General features: G+C 37.0%; 1 protein-coding gene across 1 annotated transcript in view; it reads left to right on the top strand.

The window, feature by feature from the left end:
- Positions 1-6,031, top strand: part of LOC309497328 (NACHT, LRR and PYD domains-containing protein 3-like) — a 138,772-nt gene extending 132,741 nt beyond the window's left edge. The window contains exon 12 of the transcript XR_014205501.1: positions 6,013-6,031. The gene's annotated coding sequence lies outside the window, so the exon portion shown is untranslated. The remainder of the gene's footprint in view (positions 1-6,012) is intronic.
- Positions 6,032-6,291: the final 260 nt, after the last annotated feature.

A 6,291-nucleotide genomic window follows, 5' to 3' on the forward strand; every position in this document is an offset into this window, starting at 1 on the left:
AGTGATTGTATACAGTACATACAGTATATACTGTATGTTTCCAATAATACATTCTATTTTTTTGTCTCTCTTCAGCTGTTCACCCCACTAATCTTGACTCCACAGATGCAAATTGGAAACAAACACCACATGCAAGACTCTCTCAAGCAGTAAGGTGTAATAGTAGTATTTCTCAATCAGCATCTTCAATCATGCATGCATGTATATCATTTTATGCATATTTCCCCATAGCTAGACTATGTGTTGGACATTAATGGCAACCCACATGAGCCAATTGTCCTAGCCAACTCCCCGATCCTCAGAAGGTCAGACTTTTGGACACTTGGCCTAGAAAGAGATGTAGAAGCAATGGTAAGTATAAACTTAGTGTCTTTTCTTTGATCTGTATTTACTTGTGGACTTACAGTATGAATAATCTTATTGTTTCCTATTAGATTGCAAATTATTGTTTCAACATTATCGCAAACACTGCAAATGCACATGTAAGTCAGTGGTTTATTCATTTTACGAAACGACCTTTCCCTCTGATTTTGTGTTTTTAACAGTTGAATTTGATGTAGTGTAGGCAAAGTCTGTTTCTATGAATTTTTTTTAATTAAAGGGCATAGCAACCATTGCTGTGGATGCCTATGTGGTAGTGACGTGGCTTCCTCCATTATTAGCTTGCCCTGCTGATTCCATGATTGTGAGTAGTGATGTAAAATAATTTGTATCTACCTTGTCTATCTACCTATTTGTATTTACCTCATATCCTTCAAGTTCCTCTTTGAAAAGTTTTTGTTTTCTCCAGTGTGACTTTGCATCCAAGGATGTTGTGCTTCTCCCGGCCTGGACACTGGACTTTGTGTGTGAGTAATCTCACCTTGGCATATTGTTCTTTGAAATACTATACTATTTTTATACAACCATCATCCTTACTTTGTATATGATGCAGTACATCGCAACATTGTCATCGGCACTGGGGCTGGGAATTGATTCTGAAGAATGCAAAATGATTCTATTCCTGGAATTTGTTTCAGGAATGTTTATTCTAATATGAAATGGCCACAAAATACAGAAAATGCTAATATAATATATTTAAAAGCATATTTCTTTCATCAGTTGCCTTGCCTAGGGTAAGTCAAGAGCTCAGTCTACTAGACAAATAAAACATCTATGATATGGGGGTGATAAGCTCAGGAGGTAGATAATGGCTGAGTGAGAAACATCAGCTGTAAAGTGCTTTATGGTTGGAATTGGCTCCTTAACCAACCCATGTCTTGCTATTCCATGAAATGAAACTTTTAACATGTTCTCAAACCAAGACAGAGGACTATGCACTTTTTTGACTCCAGGGATCCTAGTGGCTTTGGAGATGGTTGCTACTTAGATGTCTTCAGGCTTTTCCTAGAAATCTGATTTCTGGTTCTTTATGTTCATGGAAAACTCGGAGGGTCTTGAAGCATTGTTCATTCCTATGTCTAAACCTTTAAGAGAATAGTTATGTAGTTTCTTTTTGATTAAAATTAAGACAGTTGGTCATTTATTCACTGGAAACATCAGAGTCTTTACTTGTTAGAAATATTATGTGGGCTTTCAAAACACTGCTTCAAGAACAGAACGTGTTTACATGGACAACAAATAAAGAAATCGGGTTGATGTGCGCGTTTACATGTTACAAGCTTTGAATCTGATTTGATCTTTAGACATGCGCAGTTACGCACAGACAGTGCACTAGATGATTCCCGCCGTTCCACGATGCGCATAGCAGCCACCCTCTTACCATTGCTTTTTAAAAAAAAAAATTATTAGAATTAACATTTACGTACTTCAGCTGCTAATTAGGAGACGATGAGCGCGTGATGTTTTGTGCCGTGCTGCTTGTATTTATCAAGCAATTAAAATGCCTCTTCCAGAGCCCAGAACAAGGCGTTTGTGGATGAAAGTCCGAAGCAAGGACTGGTGGGACAACGTTGTCTTGCACCACTTCACGGACGAGGAGTGGAAGGAAAATTTTAGGATGACACGACAGTCATTTATGACCCTATGTTCAATGGTAGAGGGGTACATGGCACCCGATGAAATTACGGTGAGAGCACCAATACCATTGACAATGCGAGTCGCATTGCATTTTGCGGAATACCGTGTCATCTCCAATCAATTTGGCGTCCATAAAAGCACAGTGAAGAAATGTATCTACATGTTCTGCAAAGGCATGGTGAGAGGTCCGATAAAACAGCTGATCCAGGTGCCAAATGAGGAGGAAGCATTGGAGATCGCCACGAGGTTTCAGGAGTTGCACAACATTCCTCAAATAATGGGAATTATAGACGGAACACATATTCCCATCCTTCCACCTTCAGACGGATACAAAGATTTTGTTAACCGTAAAGGCTGGCCTTCTTACGTTTTGCAAGCCGTTGTTGATCACAAATTATGGTAAGCCAAATTATTATTTAGCATGAATTATTTGAAATGTATTTTCTCAAAATAATAAAAAATATAATAAATAATTAAGAGTAATAACATTAAGAATTAAGAGTAATGTTATATAATGTGTATATATATATATATATATACACCTCTGTATAGTTTTTGGAGCATCAGCTGTAAAATGCCCGGCAGTGCTCATGATGCCAATGTTCTAAGCCAGTCTGACCTCTTCCAAAGATCCCACCTGCTACCAAAGGTGAGGCTGGTGACAGCTTTACTTTTTAAAGGGAATATTAATTAAATAATACTATGTAATTAATTTTTATTTTTAGGGTGTGAAGAACATCGAGGGACAAGACAAAAGGCTTTTAATAGTTGGGGACCCTGCATATCCCCTCCTTGACTGGCTCTTGAAAGGATACATAAATTCTGCACATTTGACCCCTGAACAAGAATCTTTTAATACCTACCTGAGCTCACTACGGGTGGGAGTTGAGAACAGGTTCGGGATTTTGAAGTCAAGGTGGAGGGTGCTGCTAAAAAGAAGCGATTTTCACTTCACCTTCACACCAACTGTGATTGCTACCTGCTGTGCACTGCATAACTTTTGCCAGACCGAGAAGGACAATGCCAACAGCAGGTGGTTGGAAGAGGCTTGTGACCTCAATGCTATCTATCCTCAACCTAACCACTCAATGAATATGAAGTGCAATGCTACTGGTAGCAATGCAAGAATAGCTCTGACCAATTACATGTCCACCCACTTTCCCCTTCATACAGGACATTTCCACTAAATGCAGCCTTTAAAAAACACCTCTGAGATGAAAATATAACTTTTAATGAGAAACAGTTTCACACAACAAATACAAGGTAGTTCTTAAAAGTACCAGTGCAATACTTATTGCAATAGTTTCAACAAAAATGTTCATGTTAACAAGTGCAATGAAAAAGAAGTTGCAAATACAATTTTGTTAAACTTAAACCCTTCACTGAAGTGACACTTAAACAAAAAAAAAACTGTCAAACTCCAAAAAACAATGGCTTACATTACTTTCTTTACAAATAGCTTAAACTGTCTCTACACAACTAAGACCGTCTTTGTTTTATTTAGTGCTGTTAAATCGATTAATTGCATCTAACACACACACACACACACACACACACACACACACACACACACACATATATATATATATATATATATATATATATATATATATATATATAAAACGAATCACATAAACAAACTTATGTTAGATGCAATTAATTGATTTGACAGCATTAGTTTTACTATTCTAATCTAACCTAGGTCATGCAGGCTGTGATCAGAGCTACTGGTTTCATTGCCGTTTGGAACATCAGCAGAATACTGCACTGGCCTATTGTAAAATTGTCCTGGGTAGTGATGCGGAGGCTGCATATAAGGATTGAGTGGTGGAGCCTGTGCCTGGAAATGAGGAGCTGCTTCATAGGGTTGCGAAATAATACTCCTGAGACCATCAAATATCTGTCCCAACAGATGTTCAGTTGAGCGAGTGCTTTCGTCCAGAAACCTTGAGAGTAACATCTCATCACGTTGTTGATTTCTTTCTTGGTGTTGTTCAATTCTATCCAAGAAGGCTCTTTGTTCAGCTGACCAAACGTGCATTAGTTTGGCATAACCAGATGAGGTCTTTCGTCCTAAATGAACAGAAAGATATGCATTATTTCCATTCATCCTAATGTGAAAGTTACATTACTTAAAGACCAAAGTTATCAGATTTCAAAAATGAGAGTAAGCAGAGATAAAGAAACATGATGTACATGTTGTTTTTACTGTACAATCACAACAAAATAAATGTTCCACAAACCCCAAATTCAAGACTGTGAGTGTGTGTTCCTCTTTAAACACAAGATGTGTAAAACTCTAGTTTACATGCAAGTTTAGTGGGGCATGTTGTTTATTTTTATTTCATTTTTTGGAGAAATTACTAACAAAACGTCTATTAAACACTTAACAACAAAGCAAGGATGTTCCCATGTTTCAAAATGTGTTACTAAAATGTTCCTGTTGTTCGATTACTAAATGCTATGGGTCAGGCAATGCCAAAGGTTATGGGTTTGATTGCTGGGCAACACAGGAATTAATAATGAATAATGCATTAACCCTCTGGGGTCTGAGGGGGGTCTGTATCCTCTCCCCAAATTTGTCAATAATAAAACACAATAAAAATTATTTAAAGAAAAGGCTTATATTTACCTTTTAATAGTTTGTTTACATCTACCTTGTACATATCTTTTTTTTATTATTAAAAAGGTTACAATTACAACAACAATTGAAGTGTAATCTTTCTTTGTAAAAACTAAAGTATACATTTTATCATACATATTTCAAAGTTAAGGATTCATTACTTCGAATATAGCCTACATTGACAAAACATACTATATTTAACATATTAGCAAAAATTGGCAAACAAAAGCTTATTTGTGGTGGCAGATATTTTACAGTAAAAATGTGTAATCTATCCAAAACTAATCAACGAAATGTTGTCTTTCATTTGTCTGTAACATAGGTCTTTCGTTTTTATTATAAGGAATATAAATGTTAATTTGCAGTTTAATTACGTTGCTTATACAAATACATTTTATTTCAACATATTTCAGTCGATTTTTACTCAGTATAGCAAAATAGTTTGCTAAAAGCAGATCATTCATTCATTCACACGCGATTTAAATTTAAACTGTCTTTTTGCGAGCTGTGGTAAACAGCGCGCATGTCTGCCGTTCACTCATTCATAAACAGAAACCCGATTCACGTGAGAAGGAAAAAAACTTACTACAGTATTCCTCAGCTCGCTCCTCAATATACCCGCACTTCTGAGGTACATTTTCCATTATTATTATTCCTCACAGCGCTGCGAGACAGTGTAAACAAGTACAATGATCTGAATAAACTTGTGTTTTCTCGAGCTGATATGGGGGCGTTCACAGGTTTGCGTGGATTGCCTCAATCATTTGCGTTTGAATAGCGCGTGCTCTCCGTGGGCGGGGTCACATTACATTTGAATGAGCTGTAATGAGCTCGACTGGAATCGCTCTCTTTTAATACAGATTTCACAAGATGAGAATATTTGTTTTTTTATATAAATTACTTCATTTAAAAGAAGATAATTCAAGCTTCACGCCTGTGTGTCTGTATGCCTGTTTGACTGAGTATTCGCTGAGTTATTGTTCATTTTCGGACGCGTTTCAGAATGGACTTCACTGGCAGAGAGAAGGCAGAACTCGCTTCGTGTTTATTTTTCTTTATTTGGCAAAAAGCACAACACTTTGTTTTTATTGTGAGTATACACAAAAATAATACACATTTAACAGAATCGATTGATGTATGAAACTCCTATGGAAAATCAAAGTCAACAGAGTATTTATGAGTTTCTTTTACACTGATAAAAAAAAAGCGAGCTGGTATCGCCGGCGATACCGCCGACCTCTGATTTAGATCACTAAATTCAAGGCTTTTGGTCATACCTAGGATATCCAGAACCACCAAAGGAGGGAGAGCATTTTCACATTTGGCTCCAAAACTCTGGAATAGTCTTCCTGATACTGTTCGTTGCTCAGACTCGCTCTCCCAGTTTAAAACTAGATTAAAGTCGAATCTCTTCAGCCAGGCATTCATATAATATTTTTAATCTTACAGTTCAAACTACAATCCGGCCTCTAGCTCATAAATGCCAGAGGAGAACTGGCCCCCGACTGAGCCTGGGTTCTCCCAAGGTTTTTTTTCTCCATTAGGTCACCTGAGGGAGTTTTAGGACACCATTAGGTCACTTGATGGAGTTTGTAACGACTATGGCTCGATGGGTAAAAAAGTGACTTTTAATTTATATACTAATTAAA

This window comes from Leuciscus leuciscus, assembly GCF_965113295.1.
Source record: "Leuciscus leuciscus genome assembly, chromosome: 4".
Lineage (NCBI taxonomy): Eukaryota > Metazoa > Chordata > Actinopteri > Cypriniformes > Leuciscidae > Leuciscus > Leuciscus leuciscus.